This window comes from Lissotriton helveticus, chromosome 3_1 (genome assembly GCF_964261635.1).
Source record: "Lissotriton helveticus chromosome 3_1, aLisHel1.1, whole genome shotgun sequence".
In the NCBI taxonomy this organism is placed as follows: Eukaryota; Metazoa; Chordata; class Amphibia; order Caudata; family Salamandridae; genus Lissotriton; species Lissotriton helveticus.
Window position 1 is genome coordinate 1,571,546,173 of NC_136061.1, and position 23,114 is coordinate 1,571,569,286.

The following is a 23,114-nucleotide window of genomic DNA, read 5'->3' on the forward strand; positions in this document are numbered from 1 at the left end:
CTAATCCTGAGGCTGAAATCATAATTAATTTCACTGTGAGCCATGTATATCTCATATTTTGTCAGCCAGGGGTATAAAACAGGTCCCTGCAGCCACTGTGATGCAGAAAGGGCCAAGCCCTCCGGGTGGGCCCCAAAGCTTGGGGGGGGGCCTCTATTCAGCCCAAGGTTAATAAATATCTGTGAGATATGCGACACTCGGGAGGCTCAACACAATCTCCATGGGCCACTGCGGTCTGCTGAAGTGAGGGAGCCCCGCCTAGAGTGAGGATTGGATCAACTCGCCCGGCTGCACCCCCCTGGTGATGGCAGGCATCAAAACAATATGATGGGTAGAGCCGGCTGAGACTGGATGTCTGAAAGGGGTAGTCCTATAGCACAACACTAGCCAGAAGGCAGTGGAGCCCTGTGTAGGTTCAAAGAGAAGCAGAAAGTCAATGAGTCATATGAAATGTAGCTGGTTTTTGGACTGATAATGCATTGCGATGTAGTATTCTTTAAAGAAGGAAGTCTTTAACTCTTCCTAGAATCGAGCAGCGTTGATGGATCCTGAGTATCTGCCCTGGATTCTGGATGCAGAGATTGCTTTTTCCTTCTTTTACACACTTTTTAGTCTGCAGTATGATGGTGCCTGGCTGCGAGTGTATGATGGGGTGCTACAAACACAAAGATGTTGGATACTACTGCTCAGCACACTGTAGATCTGCTTTATAAATATCTAATACTTATTGATTCGCCACCAGGAGACACCTATCACTCACACTGTGGTATCAAAATGTATCTGCCAAGAAGAAGCCATCTCGGTATTCTCCAACAGATTACCACAGAGGGTAGGTATATTTACCCTTCCAGAGCCCCAAAGAAGTACTGGCTCTGCAGAACTTGAAAGGAACAGAGGAGAACAGCAGCTAGTTTAGTAATTCGCAGTACCCTACTGCACAGTTGTTGGACTTGGCCTTTTCCCCCCAAAATTTTTCGCTTTTGACCCCCTAATTTGAATGTCTCCCCCATGGGATTAAACCTGTATAGGCCATGAGTGGTGTGAGACACCTTGTGAAAATGTAATTACCTGACATAATGTGAGCACTTGTAAAATCCCCCATTTTAAAACTGCACCCCCATTTTGGAAATGTACCTGACTGAAATGTATTGTTTTTAAAATGGATGCCATGGCCATGGGTTTTGCCACTGGACTGACATAGGTCAGCGGTCTAGATAATATTACCCAGCTACCCCTAGTTTTGGAGGGAAAGCCTGGCACCCAGGGTGCTCACCCCCTCCCCTAGAACCAGTTTAGGCTAGATGTGCCAACATTCTAGAAGGTCCTGGCACTGCCTGGGAGGAGGGTATAAATAGGGTGAAGTGTCACCAGAGAGTCAGTCAGCGCTGGGACAAGGAAGGGAGGGGGACCTGCTGTGAGGTGCTACCGCCACATGGACCTGTGAGCTGGGCCCTGCACCCCTATAAACCCCCCCGCTGCTGTCCCCATGGGCCCCTGACAAGGGAGGACTCTTCATAGGTCCCTGACGCTGTGGGACCTTGGACTACGCCAGCGCTGAGGGAAAAAGGTACCCAGAAGAGGAGGAATGCTGTGGGCTTGAACCCCCCAGGAGGTGAGGAGTGTGCCCCTGGGGCTGGCTGTGGAACTGTTCGCCCCCCCTCCGTGAGGAGCCTACTTGGAAGCCCTGGTTTGCCTACCTAAGCGCTGTAAACTCCAAGACTGTTGCTGCCCTGACCTGAACTGTCCTGCCTGGGAAGCGCTATAATTTGGAAGCGCTAGAGAAGGACTGTGAGGAGCTGCGTGTCCCTAGAAGCCCTGAACTGCCTCTATTCTGTTGGGCTAAGAGGGAGGAGCAGTGCGCTGTAAATAGCGACATCTGCTGAGGAGAATCGCGCTGTGGCCTGAGGGCGCTGTGAGGAGGATCGAGTGTGAGGAGCCTACCCTCGTTTTGGCGCTGTCCGCCATATAAATAATTAAATAAAGGGAGCCTACCCCTTATCACCGTCGCGGCCCGGGGAGTGTTGGCGCTGCCTCGCGCTGCCTGGTAGCTGCCAGGGAGCCCCCCCGCGGTGGTGTGCATCGTCGCGGCGGCCCCCGGTGCCAGGAGAGGGCCGCCGATGTGAAGTGGGCCGCGCTAGGCCCTGAGGCTGCGGACTCGCGTCACGTGACGGGGGCGCCCGGCCGCGTCATCGGCCCGCCCCCGCCAACGCTGCGCAGGGATTGGTGGAAGGCCGGGAAGGCCAGAAGAAGCGGAATCGGAGCCCCGGGTCCCCGTGAGGTAGGAGGGGGACCCGGGTGAAGCTTTGTTGCGGGGCCCCCGTGCCAAGGTGGGAGCCCCGAGAGAAGCGACCGGAGCGGGAGGCCACCCCGCCGGTCTGAGCCCCACGCGAGGGGCCGGTGAAGAAGGCGGGGCCGGGGCACTCTGTCGGTGCCAGCCCCGCCTCCCGACCAGAGAAGGGAGCCGTGCGAGGTGGGAGGAAAGCCAGGCAGGCTTCCCCCCACGTGTGCTGAGACACTGCGTGTGTCCCCTGACGCCTCCCTGAGGGTGGATCAAAACCCCGGGCCCCTGTAAGGAAAGGAGGCCCGGGTGAGGCGAATATAGCGGCCCCCCAGGCCCTCGAGAGGAGGAGGGGCACGAGGGTTGCCACAGAGAGGAGGGGCCTCGAGGCACATTGCCGGTGCCTGCCCCCTCCTTTAGAAAGGAATCCTGCAATTCGAGGCACATTGTCGGTGCCTGGTTTCCCCCCCCCTGCAGAGGAGGCCCCGCAGGACCTACTGAATCCCGCAGGAGCCAACGAGGAGAGCCCGGTGAGTGGGGTTTTGATTATCCCGTGTGGAAGTCGGGGCACAGGGTCGGTGCTCACCCCAGGACTAGGGCTCGCCCCTGGAAACTGCTCTGAGCCTCGCTGGCCCTTTTGGTCCCCTTTGAGACTTCTAGACTGGGCCGGGACATTACTGAGGCCCCCCAGGATTGGTACAGGGACAAGGTAACCCCTAGCTAGGTGTTGGGTCCTGCAATGGTTAATTGCCATGTTTAATCCTAATTAGGATACTGGTGGCCCTAAGGTAACGCAGCAGTTCCAGGTGATCTACTAAAGTGTGGTGCGCTTCCGTGCCTAGTTTGAATTGTAGGCTGTTTATCTTGCTAATATTATGCCTACACTAAAGTGATGCCCAGGTGCAGTGGGATTCAAGCCTGGTTTAGATGTTGTGATACCAGTGCACTGCTTAATGTTTGTGTTGCAGGTTGCAAGGGGGGCTGAGGATTCATGTTCCTGACTGGTATTATATGATGTTTTTCCCTTACAGGGGTTGGGTTGGCGTTGCCACGCATGAGGTGTAGTTATGCTAATATGCAACTTACAATTTCAGCCAACCTCCCAAGGATGAAGGCCTGAGTAGGCCCCGCCTGATGAGTTATTCCAGGTCCCTGTTTATGCCCTTGTTAATGAGCCTGCCGTACTGATTTCTTACAGGTGCTCCTGACTAGTATGTGCTGTAATGCTCTGTTTTTCCCTTACAGGGGTGGGTTGGCGTGATTGTGCATGATATATATACCTATGCTAATGTGGTATTCTGCATTTACAACCCCCTAAGGATGAGAGCCTGAGTTGGCCCCGCCAGATTGGCCCCAGGACTACTGTTATTTAATCACAATTGTTCTTTATTTCAGCATGGACTACTTCCTATGTAAATAATTCCCCCCCTTTATTCACTTGGCTCTGGCGCCATTTGGCGTCCTGTGTGACACTACTGTTTTGCAATCTTTTGCCTTGCAGGTTGGAAACCCTACTAAATGACGTATCTTTTTCCAACTCAAACTGGTGTCCTGCCTCTTTTGTGGTGTGCCTGGTGTGTTGACTGAGGGTACTGCGTGAGTGCTTCACATGTCCTCCAAGTTTGGCCTGCCCGCTTGATGCCATGCTACCCCCTTTGAGACTTGGGCAACCCCCATTTCCAACATTTGGTGGCAGAGCGGTGGGATAGGACTTGTGTTTGCGCAGTACCACAGCGGCCACAGGTTACACCACAGGTAGAGCCTTGTGGTGGGGATTATTGTTTGAACATTGTTTTTGATTGCTTCCTCCTGAAGAGTATTTTGAATTGTCCCCTTGTTCCACTGGGAGGGTGTGTCCCGGGTGTACCTCGCCACGATGGGGTTGATTTACCAGGAAGTGGAACTAATGGAGTACACCGAACAGGAGGTGATAGACTTCCTCCTGGAGAGAGGGATACCCCCAGTAGGGAACATTAGGAGGAATTTGTTTCTCTATGAGGCCCTCAAGAGGGGAGAGCCCTTAGAGATTAATGGGGACTTGTCTGACTACCCCCCCGAAGTGTTGAAGGGTCAGTGGGTTAGAGACCAGAGTGAGGGCTCCCCATCCAGAACCCAGGGAGGTAGTTGCTCCGATGAGGAGGAGGAAGAGTCTAGCAGGGCAGAGACGCCAGTAGCTGTGGAGGACACCGGAGATAGGGAGTCTCGCACTGGGTCCAGTCCCGGGGGCACTGCCCCATCCCTTTCCCTGTCCCCAGAAGAATGGGTAGATAGGAGGGAGGAAAGGGAGTATCAGCTGGCGCTGGCAAAGCTCAGGCATGCCGAGGGCTTAGCGCAGCTGAGGGTAGAAGAGCAGCGACTAGAGACTGAAAAAGTCCTAGCGCTGGAGAGGATGGCAGAGGCGGAGAGGGCCTTCGCCAGAGAGAGATCAGCTCAGGTGGGTAGGTTGTCCCCTGAGAGTGGTTTTAGGAGTCTGGATTCACCGAAGAGGGTGGGATCCAGTGGTGGCAGCGAGTGTAGGTCCAGTGCAAGGAGTCCCACTCCCGAAGCCCAAGAGACTGTGCCTGATTCCCCGGAAGAGGAGGACGGGTTAGTGTTTAGGGGCAGGGGAAAGCTGTTCCATCAGTCCTGGGGAGAGTTCGAGGAGGAGTGTTGGACTGTACTGGAGGATTGGGTGGTGAGGAGAGCAGTGGAGGATTGGGAAGGGCTGTGCCATGCCGTTATCCGGGAGCACATGCTGAGGAGTTGTGTCCCAAGACTGCGTCACCATCTGTTGCAGTGCGGGTTCTCAGACCCCAGGGAACTTGCACGGGAGGCAGACCTCTGGGTAAGTGCCAGAGCGTCTGGGAAGACATTGGGGAGTGATCCAGAAAGGAGAGGTGCAGGGATCTTCCGACCCAGCGTGGCGGGAGAGGTGAGAAGCCCAGCTAGGTCCCAGGATAGTGGGCGGGTTGTAGGGCCTCACATCCCATCTAAAGGAGGGAGTGAGACGGGGAGGTGTCCCGAGATGCCCCAACTGCAGTCACAGGGACTGGAGAGTTCTTTTAGGGAACCCCAGGTTGGGAGTCTAGGCTGTCCCGGTGTGCCTTCTCGTGGAAAGGATCCCCTCATGTCAGGAGGACCCGGAGCATCATTAATTGGAGCTCCAGTGGTTCGGGGGTTTGACCAGTCACAGGGTTTAGATCCTGGACTGGGGTTCCAGGTTAAGGGGTTGCCTGACCTGGAGGGTGGGGTACCTGTAATTCAGGTCCCTACCAATTTGACTCCTAGGGGTACTACTCCCAGTGGGAGGGTGCGGAACTCTGGGAGGGGGTGCAGAGGGAGGAAGGTCTCTTCTCTGTCACCAGCTCAGCCACAGGGCGCAGATCCTGGGTTGGGTGGCCAGGGACAGGGTTTGCCTGCTCTGGTGGGAGGGACCTCTGTAACCAGAGTCCCCCCGGAAGTGACTCCCAGGGGTACTACTCCAGTTAGGAGGGTGCGGGACTCTGGGAGGGGGTGCAGGGAGAGGGAGGACTCGCCCCTGTCACCGGTTCAGCCTGTGGGTTTCGGCTCCAGGTTGGGGAGAGAGTTGTGTGAGGGTGTCCCCCAGCGTAGGAGATGGAGGAACCCTAGGAGGAGAAGTAGGGGGAGGAGAGCCTCGCCCCTAAGGGCTGGTCAGTCTGAGGGTGTAGACCCCAGATGGGTGGACCAGTGGCAGTTTGGAGAGAAGAGAGTGGTCCAAGGGAATTACAAGCCTGAGGCTAGAGCCTCCCACTCTAGGAAGGAGAGACATCCCACTAGGGAACACCAGTGGGGTGGTGATGTTGGTGAAAGGAGGGATGCGAAAAAGAACCATTGGGTTCCAGAGTGGAGGAGAGACTGCAGGTGCTCCTGTAGTTGCAGGCCTGCGTCCACCTTTTTCCGCCCCAAGCAGGGAAGCCCATCAAGGCATTGATATGTCTACCCTGGCTTTTGGCTGGGGGGGAGTCGTGTTGGACTTGGCCTTTTCCCCCCAAAATTTTTCGCTTTTGACCCCCTAATTTGAATGTCTCCCCCATGGGATTAAACCTGTATAGGCCATGAGTGGTGTGAGACACCTTGTGAAAATGTAATTACCTGACATAATGTGAGCACTTGTAAAATCCCCCATTTTAAAACTGCACCCCCATTTTGGAAATGTACCTGACTGAAATGTATTGTTTTTAAAATGGATGCCATGGCCATGGGTTTTGCCACTGGACTGACATAGGTCAGCGGTCTAGATAATATTACCCAGCTACCCCTAGTTTTGGAGGGAAAGCCTGGCACCCAGGGTGCTCACCCCCTCCCCTAGAACCAGTTTAGGCTAGATGTGCCAACATTCTAGAAGGTCCTGGCACTGCCTGGGAGGAGGGTATAAATAGGGTGAAGTGTCACCAGAGAGTCAGTCAGCGCTGGGACAAGGAAGGGAGGGGGACCTGCTGTGAGGTGCTACCGCCACATGGACCTGTGAGCTGGGCCCTGCACCCCTATAAACCCCCCCGCTGCTGTCCCCATGGGCCCCTGACAAGGGAGGACTCTTCATAGGTCCCTGACGCTGTGGGACCTTGGACTACGCCAGCGCTGAGGGAAAAAGGTACCCAGAAGAGGAGGAATGCTGTGGGCTTGAACCCCCCAGGAGGTGAGGAGTGTGCCCCTGGGGCTGGCTGTGGAACTGTTCGCCCCCCCTCCGTGAGGAGCCTACTTGGAAGCCCTGGTTTGCCTACCTAAGCGCTGTAAACTCCAAGACTGTTGCTGCCCTGACCTGAACTGTCCTGCCTGGGAAGCGCTATAATTTGGAAGCGCTAGAGAAGGACTGTGAGGAGCTGCGTGTCCCTAGAAGCCCTGAACTGCCTCTATTCTGTTGGGCTAAGAGGGAGGAGCAGTGCGCTGTAAATAGTGACATCTGCTGAGGAGAATCGCGCTGTGGCCTGAGGGCGCTGTGAGGAGGATCGAGTGTGAGGAGCCTACCCTCGTTTTGGCGCTGTCCGCCATATAAATAATTAAATAAAGGGAGCCTACCCCTTATCACCGTCGCGGCCCGGGGAGTGTTGGCGCTGCCTCGCGCTGCCTGGTAGCTGCCAGGGAGCCCCCCCGCGGTGGTGTGCATCGTCGCGGCGGCCCCCGGTGCCAGGAGAGGGCCGCCGATGTGAAGTGGGCCGCGCTAGGCCCTGAGGCTGCGGACTCGCGTCACGTGACGGGGGCGCCCGGCCGCGTCATCGGCCCGCCCCCGCCAACGCTGCGCAGGGATTGGTGGAAGGCCGGGAAGGCCAGAAGAAGCGGAATCGGAGCCCCGGGTCCCCGTGAGGTAGGAGGGGGACCCGGGTGAAGCTTTGTTGCGGGGCCCCCGTGCCAAGGTGGGAGCCCCGAGAGAAGCGACCGGAGCGGGAGGCCACCCCGCCGGTCTGAGCCCCACGCGAGGGGCCGGTGAAGAAGGCGGGGCCGGGGCACTCTGTCGGTGCCAGCCCCGCCTCCCGACCAGAGAAGGGAGCCGTGCGAGGTGGGAGGAAAGCCAGGCAGGCTTCCCCCCACGTGTGCTGAGACACTGCGTGTGTCCCCTGACGCCTCCCTGAGGGTGGATCAAAACCCCGGGCCCCTGTAAGGAAAGGAGGCCCGGGTGAGGCGAATATAGCGGCCCCCCAGGCCCTCGAGAGGAGGAGGGGCACGAGGGTTGCCACAGAGAGGAGGGGCCTCGAGGCACATTGCCGGTGCCTGCCCCCTCCTTTAGAAAGGAATCCTGCAATTCGAGGCACATTGTCGGTGCCTGGTTTCCCCCCCCCTGCAGAGGAGGCCCCGCAGGACCTACTGAATCCCGCAGGAGCCAACGAGGAGAGCCCGGTGAGTGGGGTTTTGATTATCCCGTGTGGAAGTCGGGGCACAGGGTCGGTGCTCACCCCAGGACTAGGGCTCGCCCCTGGAAACTGCTCTGAGCCTCGCTGGCCCTTTTGGTCCCCTTTGAGACTTCTAGACTGGGCCGGGACATTACTGAGGCCCCCCAGGATTGGTACAGGGACAAGGTAACCCCTAGCTAGGTGTTGGGTCCTGCAATGGTTAATTGCCATGTTTAATCCTAATTAGGATACTGGTGGCCCTAAGGTAACGCAGCAGTTCCAGGTGATCTACTAAAGTGTGGTGCGCTTCCGTGCCTAGTTTGAATTGTAGGCTGTTTATCTTGCTAATATTATGCCTACACTAAAGTGATGCCCAGGTGCAGTGGGATTCAAGCCTGGTTTAGATGTTGTGATACCAGTGCACTGCTTAATGTTTGTGTTGCAGGTTGCAAGGGGGGCTGAGGATTCATGTTCCTGACTGGTATTATATGATGTTTTTCCCTTACAGGGGTTGGGTTGGCGTTGCCACGCATGAGGTGTAGTTATGCTAATATGCAACTTACAATTTCAGCCAACCTCCCAAGGATGAAGGCCTGAGTAGGCCCCGCCTGATGAGTTATTCCAGGTCCCTGTTTATGCCCTTGTTAATGAGCCTGCCGTACTGATTTCTTACAGGTGCTCCTGACTAGTATGTGCTGTAATGCTCTGTTTTTCCCTTACAGGGGTGGGTTGGCGTGATTGTGCATGATATATATACCTATGCTAATGTGGTATTCTGCATTTACAACCCCCTAAGGATGAGAGCCTGAGTTGGCCCCGCCAGATTGGCCCCAGGACTACTGTTATTTAATCACAATTGTTCTTTATTTCAGCATGGACTACTTCCTATGTAAATAATTCCCCCCCTTTATTCACTTGGCTCTGGCGCCATTTGGCGTCCTGTGTGACACTACTGTTTTGCAATCTTTTGCCTTGCAGGTTGGAAACCCTACTAAATGACGTATCTTTTTCCAACTCAAACTGGTGTCCTGCCTCTTTTGTGGTGTGCCTGGTGTGTTGACTGAGGGTACTGCGTGAGTGCTTCACATGTCCTCCAAGTTTGGCCTGCCCGCTTGATGCCATGCTACCCCCTTTGAGACTTGGGCAACCCCCATTTCCAACATTTGGTGGCAGAGCGGTGGGATAGGACTTGTGTTTGCGCAGTACCACAGCGGCCACAGGTTACACCACAGGTAGAGCCTTGTGGTGGGGATTATTGTTTGAACATTGTTTTTGATTGCTTCCTCCTGAAGAGTATTTTGAATTGTCCCCTTGTTCCACTGGGAGGGTGTGTCCCGGGTGTACCTCGCCACGATGGGGTTGATTTACCAGGAAGTGGAACTAATGGAGTACACCGAACAGGAGGTGATAGACTTCCTCCTGGAGAGAGGGATACCCCCAGTAGGGAACATTAGGAGGAATTTGTTTCTCTATGAGGCCCTCAAGAGGGGAGAGCCCTTAGAGATTAATGGGGACTTGTCTGACTACCCCCCCGAAGTGTTGAAGGGTCAGTGGGTTAGAGACCAGAGTGAGGGCTCCCCATCCAGAACCCAGGGAGGTAGTTGCTCCGATGAGGAGGAGGAAGAGTCTAGCAGGGCAGAGACGCCAGTAGCTGTGGAGGACACCGGAGATAGGGAGTCTCGCACTGGGTCCAGTCCCGGGGGCACTGCCCCATCCCTTTCCCTGTCCCCAGAAGAATGGGTAGATAGGAGGGAGGAAAGGGAGTATCAGCTGGCGCTGGCAAAGCTCAGGCATGCCGAGGGCTTAGCGCAGCTGAGGGTAGAAGAGCAGCGACTAGAGACTGAAAAAGTCCTAGCGCTGGAGAGGATGGCAGAGGCGGAGAGGGCCTTCGCCAGAGAGAGATCAGCTCAGGTGGGTAGGTTGTCCCCTGAGAGTGGTTTTAGGAGTCTGGATTCACCGAAGAGGGTGGGATCCAGTGGTGGCAGCGAGTGTAGGTCCAGTGCAAGGAGTCCCACTCCCGAAGCCCAAGAGACTGTGCCTGATTCCCCGGAAGAGGAGGACGGGTTAGTGTTTAGGGGCAGGGGAAAGCTGTTCCATCAGTCCTGGGGAGAGTTCGAGGAGGAGTGTTGGACTGTACTGGAGGATTGGGTGGTGAGGAGAGCAGTGGAGGATTGGGAAGGGCTGTGCCATGCCGTTATCCGGGAGCACATGCTGAGGAGTTGTGTCCCAAGACTGCGTCACCATCTGTTGCAGTGCGGGTTCTCAGACCCCAGGGAACTTGCACGGGAGGCAGACCTCTGGGTAAGTGCCAGAGCGTCTGGGAAGACATTGGGGAGTGATCCAGAAAGGAGAGGTGCAGGGATCTTCCGACCCAGCGTGGCGGGAGAGGTGAGAAGCCCAGCTAGGTCCCAGGATAGTGGGCGGGTTGTAGGGCCTCACATCCCATCTAAAGGAGGGAGTGAGACGGGGAGGTGTCCCGAGATGCCCCAACTGCAGTCACAGGGACTGGAGAGTTCTTTTAGGGAACCCCAGGTTGGGAGTCTAGGCTGTCCCGGTGTGCCTTCTCGTGGAAAGGATCCCCTCATGTCAGGAGGACCCGGAGCATCATTAATTGGAGCTCCAGTGGTTCGGGGGTTTGACCAGTCACAGGGTTTAGATCCTGGACTGGGGTTCCAGGTTAAGGGGTTGCCTGACCTGGAGGGTGGGGTACCTGTAATTCAGGTCCCTACCAATTTGACTCCTAGGGGTACTACTCCCAGTGGGAGGGTGCGGAACTCTGGGAGGGGGTGCAGAGGGAGGAAGGTCTCTTCTCTGTCACCAGCTCAGCCACAGGGCGCAGATCCTGGGTTGGGTGGCCAGGGACAGGGTTTGCCTGCTCTGGTGGGAGGGACCTCTGTAACCAGAGTCCCCCCGGAAGTGACTCCCAGGGGTACTACTCCAGTTAGGAGGGTGCGGGACTCTGGGAGGGGGTGCAGGGAGAGGGAGGACTCGCCCCTGTCACCGGTTCAGCCTGTGGGTTTCGGCTCCAGGTTGGGGAGAGAGTTGTGTGAGGGTGTCCCCCAGCGTAGGAGATGGAGGAACCCTAGGAGGAGAAGTAGGGGGAGGAGAGCCTCGCCCCTAAGGGCTGGTCAGTCTGAGGGTGTAGACCCCAGATGGGTGGACCAGTGGCAGTTTGGAGAGAAGAGAGTGGTCCAAGGGAATTACAAGCCTGAGGCTAGAGCCTCCCACTCTAGGAAGGAGAGACATCCCACTAGGGAACACCAGTGGGGTGGTGATGTTGGTGAAAGGAGGGATGCGAAAAAGAACCATTGGGTTCCAGAGTGGAGGAGAGACTGCAGGTGCTCCTGTAGTTGCAGGCCTGCGTCCACCTTTTTCCGCCCCAAGCAGGGAAGCCCATCAAGGCATTGATATGTCTACCCTGGCTTTTGGCTGGGGGGGAGTCGTGTTGGACTTGGCCTTTTCCCCCCAAAATTTTTCGCTTTTGACCCCCTAATTTGAATGTCTCCCCCATGGGATTAAACCTGTATAGGCCATGAGTGGTGTGAGACACCTTGTGAAAATGTAATTACCTGACATAATGTGAGCACTTGTAAAATCCCCCATTTTAAAACTGCACCCCCATTTTGGAAATGTACCTGACTGAAATGTATTGTTTTTAAAATGGATGCCATGGCCATGGGTTTTGCCACTGGACTGACATAGGTCAGCGGTCTAGATAATATTACCCAGCTACCCCTAGTTTTGGAGGGAAAGCCTGGCACCCAGGGTGCTCACCCCCTCCCCTAGAACCAGTTTAGGCTAGATGTGCCAACATTCTAGAAGGTCCTGGCACTGCCTGGGAGGAGGGTATAAATAGGGTGAAGTGTCACCAGAGAGTCAGTCAGCGCTGGGACAAGGAAGGGAGGGGGACCTGCTGTGAGGTGCTACCGCCACATGGACCTGTGAGCTGGGCCCTGCACCCCTATAAACCCCCCCGCTGCTGTCCCCATGGGCCCCTGACAAGGGAGGACTCTTCATAGGTCCCTGACGCTGTGGGACCTTGGACTACGCCAGCGCTGAGGGAAAAAGGTACCCAGAAGAGGAGGAATGCTGTGGGCTTGAACCCCCCAGGAGGTGAGGAGTGTGCCCCTGGGGCTGGCTGTGGAACTGTTCGCCCCCCCTCCGTGAGGAGCCTACTTGGAAGCCCTGGTTTGCCTACCTAAGCGCTGTAAACTCCAAGACTGTTGCTGCCCTGACCTGAACTGTCCTGCCTGGGAAGCGCTATAATTTGGAAGCGCTAGAGAAGGACTGTGAGGAGCTGCGTGTCCCTAGAAGCCCTGAACTGCCTCTATTCTGTTGGGCTAAGAGGGAGGAGCAGTGCGCTGTAAATAGTGACATCTGCTGAGGAGAATCGCGCTGTGGCCTGAGGGCGCTGTGAGGAGGATCGAGTGTGAGGAGCCTACCCTCGTTTTGGCGCTGTCCGCCATATAAATAATTAAATAAAGGGAGCCTACCCCTTATCACCGTCGCGGCCCGGGGAGTGTTGGCGCTGCCTCGCGCTGCCTGGTAGCTGCCAGGGAGCCCCCCCGCGGTGGTGTGCATCGTCGCGGCGGCCCCCGGTGCCAGGAGAGGGCCGCCGATGTGAAGTGGGCCGCGCTAGGCCCTGAGGCTGCGGACTCGCGTCACGTGACGGGGGCGCCCGGCCGCGTCATCGGCCCGCCCCCGCCAACGCTGCGCAGGGATTGGTGGAAGGCCGGGAAGGCCAGAAGAAGCGGAATCGGAGCCCCGGGTCCCCGTGAGGTAGGAGGGGGACCCGGGTGAAGCTTTGTTGCGGGGCCCCCGTGCCAAGGTGGGAGCCCCGAGAGAAGCGACCGGAGCGGGAGGCCACCCCGCCGGTCTGAGCCCCACGCGAGGGGCCGGTGAAGAAGGCGGGGCCGGGGCACTCTGTCGGTGCCAGCCCCGCCTCCCGACCAGAGAAGGGAGCCGTGCGAGGTGGGAGGAAAGCCAGGCAGGCTTCCCCCCACGTGTGCTGAGACACTGCGTGTGTCCCCTGACGCCTCCCTGAGGGTGGATCAAAACCCCGGGCCCCTGTAAGGAAAGGAGGCCCGGGTGAGGCGAATATAGCGGCCCCCCAGGCCCTCGAGAGGAGGAGGGGCACGAGGGTTGCCACAGAGAGGAGGGGCCTCGAGGCACATTGCCGGTGCCTGCCCCCTCCTTTAGAAAGGAATCCTGCAATTCGAGGCACATTGTCGGTGCCTGGTTTCCCCCCCCCTGCAGAGGAGGCCCCGCAGGACCTACTGAATCCCGCAGGAGCCAACGAGGAGAGCCCGGTGAGTGGGGTTTTGATTATCCCGTGTGGAAGTCGGGGCACAGGGTCGGTGCTCACCCCAGGACTAGGGCTCGCCCCTGGAAACTGCTCTGAGCCTCGCTGGCCCTTTTGGTCCCCTTTGAGACTTCTAGACTGGGCCGGGACATTACTGAGGCCCCCCAGGATTGGTACAGGGACAAGGTAACCCCTAGCTAGGTGTTGGGTCCTGCAATGGTTAATTGCCATGTTTAATCCTAATTAGGATACTGGTGGCCCTAAGGTAACGCAGCAGTTCCAGGTGATCTACTAAAGTGTGGTGCGCTTCCGTGCCTAGTTTGAATTGTAGGCTGTTTATCTTGCTAATATTATGCCTACACTAAAGTGATGCCCAGGTGCAGTGGGATTCAAGCCTGGTTTAGATGTTGTGATACCAGTGCACTGCTTAATGTTTGTGTTGCAGGTTGCAAGGGGGGCTGAGGATTCATGTTCCTGACTGGTATTATATGATGTTTTTCCCTTACAGGGGTTGGGTTGGCGTTGCCACGCATGAGGTGTAGTTATGCTAATATGCAACTTACAATTTCAGCCAACCTCCCAAGGATGAAGGCCTGAGTAGGCCCCGCCTGATGAGTTATTCCAGGTCCCTGTTTATGCCCTTGTTAATGAGCCTGCCGTACTGATTTCTTACAGGTGCTCCTGACTAGTATGTGCTGTAATGCTCTGTTTTTCCCTTACAGGGGTGGGTTGGCGTGATTGTGCATGATATATATACCTATGCTAATGTGGTATTCTGCATTTACAACCCCCTAAGGATGAGAGCCTGAGTTGGCCCCGCCAGATTGGCCCCAGGACTACTGTTATTTAATCACAATTGTTCTTTATTTCAGCATGGACTACTTCCTATGTAAATAATTCCCCCCCTTTATTCACTTGGCTCTGGCGCCATTTGGCGTCCTGTGTGACACTACTGTTTTGCAATCTTTTGCCTTGCAGGTTGGAAACCCTACTAAATGACGTATCTTTTTCCAACTCAAACTGGTGTCCTGCCTCTTTTGTGGTGTGCCTGGTGTGTTGACTGAGGGTACTGCGTGAGTGCTTCACATGTCCTCCAAGTTTGGCCTGCCCGCTTGATGCCATGCTACCCCCTTTGAGACTTGGGCAACCCCCATTTCCAACATTTGGTGGCAGAGCGGTGGGATAGGACTTGTGTTTGCGCAGTACCAGAGGAGAACAGCAGCTAGTTTAGTAATTCGCAGTACCCTACTGCACAGTGGATTGGTATTTAGGAGTGATACAATTCGCTGGAGCATGTAGGAGTACACAGGCACTACCCTGGAAGCCCACACTACAGTGGGCTATCGATGATGAGAGGCCCTTCAAAGCATGGAATTCTGTAGTTAGTTGACAGAAGCCTCAACAACAGAACAGTGTGGGCTTGAAGACCAAGTACTAGATTGTGAAGCCACACCACAAACCTTGGCCGTATAGGCACATCCTACCAACTCATAGAAGCACCCTCTCTCCTATATCTCTGCATCCTTTGAAACACCTATGGATCTCCAGCACATGCCCACGCTCTTACCTTGTGTGCTACTTGATGCATTAACACCCTCAAACCTCCAATATCCAATGAACTAACCTAATCGAATAAACGCATATGTGAATATCGGTCATGACTGCAAGAATACTTTTGTACAATCTCTAATTACATCTGATTTAAGTCGCAAAAACCTGTTCAAGAAGCTGAAACAAAATGTAAGCAATGCAGCGCATTAACTGTTTCCATTGCTAAACTGCAGCGTCTATCTACGCAACCAAGGGGAGTGAGCACACATGTCCTCCAAACAGCTGTCAATTGTTCTACAACCCTCAGGTGTACAATATCCCCGTGCATATTCCACATTACACGCATCCACACTACACAATACTTCAACTAGCTGAGCCTCTGGTATGGAGAGTCAACTGAAGTAGAACGGTAATGGACCCAAGGAAGTGCGGGCAGTCCCACATGCCAGTGACAATCTTCTGCTAGCAATGGCCGTCGCTGCAGGAGATCTCAATGCACCTGTTTGTATGGGTGTATAGTGAGTGTGAGGGCAGTTTCTGTGCATGGCAAGATCCATCTTGGTTTGTAAACATGAAGTATTGAATGCTAAGGTAAAGCTTCAAAAGGAAGGTATGCAACGCAAGTGTGGTATTTAAATTGCTCCATTTCCCCACTCTGAACCTCATATCAGCAGGCCAGGAGCCTGCATGGAAAAGGGAAAAGTGTGCATGACTGGTTTGGGCGGCCCGAGAGGGCCGAACAGTCTTTTCGCACTTAGAAGGTTGCACACCACTCCTCCCCTGCCCCGCTCAGAAAGCAGAGCAGCCCCACCAGCCCGCCACGCAAACATGAAATGATAATAACTAAAAGTTATAACCAATTTTTGTTTCTGCTTCTCGCACTGCCAGAAAGCAGTGGGGTGATGCTCCTCCACCAAAGTGGAGGGGCCGCCCCTGCATACGAGTATAGAATAGTGAAAACCATTGAAATTATGTGGTTCTGCGGCTGCAGTGTACACCACATAATTATGGACATACTGCATTTGCAACTGAATCTTCAATTTGCTGCTTAATTTGCAATTTCAACAAAAAAAGTGTTGGTGGCTCAAACCTACCAAGAGTTACTTTAAAAAATGCCTATGTGGCACAAAAAGGCAAACACTGTACAATGTGATTCATTTTTCAGTTGGTGATTGCTGTAGTCAGGTGGTAAACTGGTACTAATATACATTAAAATGTGGGTTTTTTTGGTATTTAATTTGTACCAGGGTATATCTGACTGATGAGCCCTAACAATGGCTAAACAGGTCTTGGGTTGTTCCAGTTCAGGGATGATCTGGCCTGATAAGTTGGGGATAAACTATTCATGCTGGGGTTGAGTCAAAGCAGATATGCATATGGCTGAGTCAAAACTGAGGTGGCATGGTGGGCAAAAGAATAATGACTGGGACGCTGCATAATTCATTACCAGTGGTTGAGATTGATTCAAGCATTCCACCAAATCACTCTTTGTACACAACTGATACTAATAACACTTTGTCCATGCATTATTAATAGATGTTAGGCACTACTGCAGAATGTGCCACATTATGCTGCATAATTTACATTTTCTTGCTGCATAATTTAACCTCTGTTCCATAATTTGGTACTCCATTGCCACATAAATTAGTGGACCTGGATATAGGATGTTTTCTGCATATTATGTTGTTTTGTTGACGTAAGAAGTTGTAGGCTGACACACCAGGCACGTGAGTGCTAATTGGCGAACAGGTAGGCTTTGCTAAATAGTACAAAGTCTGACACAGAAGCTTCGATCAGATACACAAATTCTTTTCTAAACCAATGTTTCAACTGATGGACTGCATTTTCCTTCAGCTCATTGAAGATTCATTGCATTCAATTTAAAACACATCCTGGTACACCAAGTGGCCACAAGAATGAGTAGTACACATGAAAAAAAAAAGTGAAAGTTGAGGTAGGCAAACCATTTATATGAAAAAAAATTAAAGAGAAAAGGGGGGGGGGAGATGACAAATATTAGAAATCGTGGAGGTTCAAACATCCGAGTAGGGGGGCGGCGAGCAGGGTGATGTTCAGAGTTATGGAAGGGATCAAGGAGTGGTCACTTTGGTTAGGATAAGGTATGTTACGGTGATGCTTTGGAAGGGTTTAGTTTAATTTAGTTATGGCAATAGGGGTGCAAGCTAGGGTTAAGGTATTTTACAGGTCGCTCTAAAGTTTGGAGGCAAAGATTTAGAGAAGTTTACAGCATAGGAGAGAAAGTTTAACAACAAAACATTTTTTTAAAGTTTACATTTAAAACTAAGTGGCAACCACATACCTTTGATTTCTCTGCTGGGATTTACTGCTTCGTGGCGAACGTTTACCATTCACACTGCACAGCAGACTAGTGTCTTGGCACATGGGGGTCCAGGGAAGATGCACAGCCCGTTGTAACAGAGAGTGGTTCTGCACACAGAGGTCAGACTGGGCAGGACTCCTTTCAGTCATACCCCGAGTGGGAGGGGCGATTCACTCACCTGCAATCCTCATATATTTACTTTTCTCCCCACAATGCACTGGGCCTCTTCTCAGGCCTTTCTCCAGAGATACATTAGGGGGGGTCGCCTGCTAAAAGTGGCAGCTAAAGATGCAAGGCTTCTTGTGCCAAATCCAGGCATGACCTGCTCTTACAGCACCCACTCAGCAGACGCCATGTCACCGATACCAGTAATTCTCAATTTCTGGCCACTTTAAGGCACATTATGAGCCACTACCGAGGCTGCTCCAAAGAGGCGCCGTGCCCTGCACCCCAGTGACAGTGCTGTGTGGAGGAGGCCACGTCCACACAAGACTAGATTTCATGCTATGGGGCACCCAAAGACGAGCGAGAAGTAGAAAGAGTTTCACCGAGGGGGCACGAGCACCGTGAGCGGATAGTACGACCAAGACATGAATCCGCAGGTCAAAACACGAGGGCCTCTACCACCACAAGCAAGGCACGCAGGCCAGGCACGACATAAGATCCCGGGCACAGGGCCTGCCCGGGATATACCAACTGCAAAAGAGTCCACGTAGGCTTGACATTTTTAAGACACAGGGCCTGAATAAACTCATATTGCGTTCGTCGTTTCTGACCCTAACGACACATCCGCTCTCGAGCTGATGCAAGCACAACAAACGTAAAATTGTAAAACAAAGAAATTCACACAAGTGTGACAAACCTGAGTCGGCTCCTTTTTTTAAAATTAAAGTTCGTGTACTGCGTGCGTGCTACTCGAATAACAAGATTTTTTGACACAGCTTGAAAATCTGAGATCACATCGCTCAAACGGGCGCGATTTGACCTATTCTGTTAAACTGACTGGAAGGAATAATTAAAATGTAACTTGCGGATCAAAGGCCTCTATATCCGGGCTCGGGAGATTCTAGTAATTCTGCATGACCAGTCCCTGGCGAAGATCTGTCACATACCACCCAACACATTCTGCACGCTTAAGTGTCGTGCAAACTGTAAACAGTTGTTTTACAGAGCAGCCGGTGTTTCTACCAAGGTCCTGTGCGGGTTTTCATTTGAAGCAATTTGTTTTAGGTGAAGCGCACGGCACGAACCTTGCTCAGTGCGCAGCGAACCCCCTAAAAAGTACATGGGGCGAACATACAGCCAATCGCAAAGCAAGTCTCCTAAATTCCAAGGCACAAAACTCGCCTCACCTTAGGCATAAAGGGCATTACAATCTGCTATCGAAGTTGATCCAGTCTAATTTTCACACATGAAATGATCCGGCATCCCGTCGAACTGACGTGAAACAGGAATGCCAATAGCACATTTTTCGGGACAATTTCTGACATAAATCAAACACAATTGACAGAAACCGCAAGCAGAGCATATCCATGATCTCTCCTGCATACCCCCCCCCCATAATGTTGTTTAACAACATCAGACACGACAAACAATTTATTTATCCATTGAAAGCAGTTGCAAGGAAGTGTCGTAAAGAGCCGCTTTCCTCCAAACAATGACACCCGAGGTTTTCCTGCAGCATAACTGCGGGTTTATGAAAACTGTAAAACATCCGGTATTAAAGGAGGAGAAGCAAAAAAAGCAGTGCACGAACATATCTGCGGCTCCTGGGATAAGTAACGTGTTTGTTGTTTTGTGGGGACCTATAAAGCAATCAATCACTGGGGCTCCAGCAACTAACTCGTGTCAAGCGTTTAACAACCATCAAAAAACGTGTTAGTTTGCCTTCTCCTGGTGCCTTCACAACACCAGGGGGAACAAAACATCGATTGACTTTATTTTGGTCGAAAAGGAAATCATCAAATGAAAAGTCCGGATAGCAACTGGAAGAAAAAAAATAAAGAAAAAGTGGGGTGCACAAAAGGAGAGCGGATCCATAGGCAGAAATAAGCAATTACACGTCCTCGCAAGGAAAGCTCCTACGTCAGAATGAAGAGTTACAGACTTTGTGAGGGAAAGTAAACACCCAAGTGACGGGAACAGAACCCAAGCTGTCCCCACGGACCATGTACACACAGGCACGATTATTTAATATGATAACAATCTCCACAACGATAACTCGTCAAAATAATGTAATGCAATGCGCTCCGTTGCAAGCCAAACTCTATTTGCATTCTGTTTTAGCAGTCGCATGGCAAATCTTTTTAAAACAAGTAATAAACACAATAATTCCAATTAAATGTGGAGAGATTACTAGTTCTCTTAATGTATATCTCAAACACTGCAGAGTTAATGCTTCTGAGTGAAAAATGAAAAGCAGAAATATAAGTAAAAATCAACAAAGCACAATACATTATATTTTCAGTTGTTCTACTAAACGATGACACGATTTACAATTAATCTGAAATGAAAACACTACACAGGCTACATAGATAGTCAATAAAAAAATATTTTCCGGAGAATAGAGCAGGTTTAAAGCACACCTCGGTGCAGGTTGAGTGCGGTGACTTACCAAAGGGGAGCTCGCCCAGAGGCTGCTAAGTAAACAGCCCCAGTGGAGTGCAGCCCGCAGCTGGCCATGAATAAAGCCCTCTCCGAGCCCGGCGCTGCTGGCAGACACGTTATCAAGCCGAGCCTTCATTTCACATCTGCAAACATATGGGCAGCGGCGGCCCTGCCTCCACCCTCCGCCCCCGCCCCCCCTCCAGCCGGGCCACCGCCCCCCTCCCGCCGGGCAGGCATTCCTCAGGTGCTCGCTAATGGCATTCCCAGGGCCCCGGAGCCGCTTCGGGGATCAAGAGATCTCCGGGCCCCCGCTGGGCCCCCGCTGGGCTCCGGGGCACCGAGGCTGTTCCGTTTAATCACATCCAGAGGGGAGCGGCGGCCCCTTTCACGGCGCTGTCTGCCGCCCTTTCAGCCCCACAGAGTTAGTTTGATTTTAAAAAGCCACATTAATAATATCATGAGATTAGGGGGAGGGGCCGCGGGGGGAGGATTAGACACACATCTTTCACACACTTAGGACAGGCGGATATTTGGGATCAACCGTGGACTTTTCAAACGTCACAGCCAGTGACATTTTTTTTAAAACACCAAGCCAAAAATAGACAAAATAACTTTACCCTTTACGAAAAAATTTATTTGGAGAATATATTAACCATCTTTACATCTGCAAACCTGCATTTAGCATTTATCATTGTATTCAAAAGTGAGGGGAAATGCACGGAATAGTCTCGATTTTAGGTGCCAATGGGTTCACTCCAAAAATTAGAAATCATAGTATTGCTAGTTTGTAGAGGTGTCTCTAAATGTGTGTGTGTGTGTGCCCATAATATTTTCTTGCAGTTAACATTTTAAAAAACTGCTGTCTTCCGCCATAACTGCTTTTAACCGCAAATTACTTTCTAACTATAGACAAACAACATTCTCATGTAAACTGCAAACGAGCCGAAAGGATCAACAAGGAATGCGTCCGTGTGCATGAAAGTCCTCCAAATCTGGACCACAATAAGCAAAGAGGTGTGAACTGTCACATGAAAACAGCCAGGCACATGGTACCAATTTAAAAGCATTAACAAAATCTGGTAAAGCAGTGCACTCAAACTGAACAGGTGGCATTGACAACACCGACCCGATTTGGTTCTACAATGAAAGTGCAAGTGTTCACAGCATCAGACACAATTCAATACACCAAATACAACATTTTAACTCAGTCTGCTCAAAAACATAGGCCATGTGCCAACGCAGTGGTTGTCGCTATATGGAATACCAGCTGAGAGTATGACTGAACTGATGGGAGATCTGATTTTGCTGCTGAAATTAGTTATTTCAATAATATCGCAATGGAACTTTGCAGGGGGTGAGGGGGCAAAGGCGTGCAAGATAGGCCTTTGCTCTGTATCACAAAGTCTTCTTTAAATGGCGGAATGGCTACGCTCTGCGAAGATTCTAATACACATTGAAAATACAGGGGGAATAACTTCGAGGCACATAGAAAGTTTGGGGGCCACTACAACCGGCCAAAAGCAAAACCATGGGAGAGCTCCGCGGTGAGAATCTGGAACTCACTTCTGCCTCACCTCTGGACCACGTCCTCCTCCCAGGCCTTCAAAACTGACCTCAAAAGTTCTCCTCCTTCAAAGACACTTCCAAATTTAATTCACACACACTCTATTATCTGAAGGAAGACCTTTCATTATAGAAAATTCTATTCTCCATGACTATGGAAGTGCCTTCCCAGTGTGTTCTTGAGGTTTGAGAGAGTGCCATTTATTACAGTATTATCCTTCTACCTGTGTTTGGTACTCTTTTGTAACATGTACCTGTCACTTTTCTCTGAAACACACTGTTTGCTACCTCTTACATTTTGTTTGCATTAGATACTTGCACAAGTGCCACCATTGCCTACATAACGTTTGTTCTTGTGTTGGAGTGTCTGCCATTTATCGCAGTATTATTCCTCTACTTGTACTTTGTACACTTTTGTAACTTGCACACGTCACTTTTTCCTCCTGTAATGTACCTTTGCTATCTCTTATATTTGATTTGCACACAATGGTCACTATTGCCTCATGTAACTTAACGTTTGCTTTTGTAATTTGTTCAGTTGTAATTTTCTGCCCATGTATCAGTACTGTTCCTATTCCTATTGGTAAGCGCTCCGACACCTTCGGGTAAAGTCCGCGCTATATAAAATCGCATAAATAAATAAACTGAGGTAACGAAGCACAGTGTCAAGAAGAGGGTAGAGAGGGTCAAAATGACACTCTCTGACTAAAAAGGGAGAAGTGTCAAAAGTAGGGCAGAGAGAATCAAAAGTAGGACAGAGTGACAAAAAGTCTAGAGTGTCAAAAGTCTAGAGTGTCAAAAGAGTACAGTGTCAGTCAAAAGAAGGGAAATAGTGTTAAAAGAAGATGAAGGGGTGTTAAAAGAAGGGGAAAGAGTGTGTTAAAATAGGTCGTAGAGGGCTCGGATAGTTTCCCATCCGCTTTTGGTGGCATTAAAGAATGACTTCGGCACCCTCGTGTTTCCAGCACACAATAACTACTCCGCAATTTACACCATAAGGACATTGAAAACGCGTGTTACGAGCGCAGTGATGCCTAAAGACAGTAGCATTTAAGACAGAAGCGTCATACCAGCCTTCCTAGGGCCTCTAGGCGCCAGCGCCGGGATAAAACACCTACTTAAAGGGACCTCCACCCTGGCGCTTGCAGGAAGGCCGTGGGGCGAGCCCCAGGGATCGGGGCCCCTTTCCAAACAAAAGGCCGCTTCAAAGCCAGCGCACCTGCAGCCATGTGGGAGGAGGCGGAAGAGACATGAAAAGGGCAACAAAGCTGATGGATTCGGGGGATTTTCACCGCCCAAGGAAGCAACAGCGGCACTGTCAGACACGGGCAGGAAAAGCCTTTCAGCAGCCTGCCTGCGCGGCGTCTGAAGCCGGCTCAGCGCGGCGCTTGTAAACAAATTGGGGAATTAGGGCGCGTGTTTACTTTAGCGGCCTGTTCCAAAGGGAGGCGGGAAAGCGGCGACGGGTGTGCTATTCCTACTGGGACCTGCCTCGGAGCGTGCACTGCCAGCAGGGCTGCTGTGCAACACTACACCTTGCGTATGAAGCTTTGGGGCGCACATGGCGTGTAATCCCATTCTAAAAGTAAGAGGAGCTGCTCTGCTGCTTCTCTGGGCATCCAGGCCACAGCCCCTCGAAGCATCGAC

General features: G+C 52.2%; 1 protein-coding gene across 2 annotated transcripts in view; it reads right to left on the minus strand.

The window, feature by feature from the left end:
* CDON (cell adhesion associated, oncogene regulated) overlaps positions 1-23,114 on the minus strand; it is a 152,366-nt gene that overhangs the window by 127,033 nt on the left and 2,219 nt on the right. The window contains exon 1 of one of the 2 annotated variants that reach the window (XM_078682328.1): positions 19,912-20,045. The exons of the other annotated variant lie outside the window; for it this stretch is intronic. The gene's annotated coding sequence lies outside the window, so the exon portion shown is untranslated. Of the gene's footprint in view, positions 1-19,911; positions 20,046-23,114 lie in introns of those variants that run through there. 2 annotated transcript variants of the gene reach the window in all.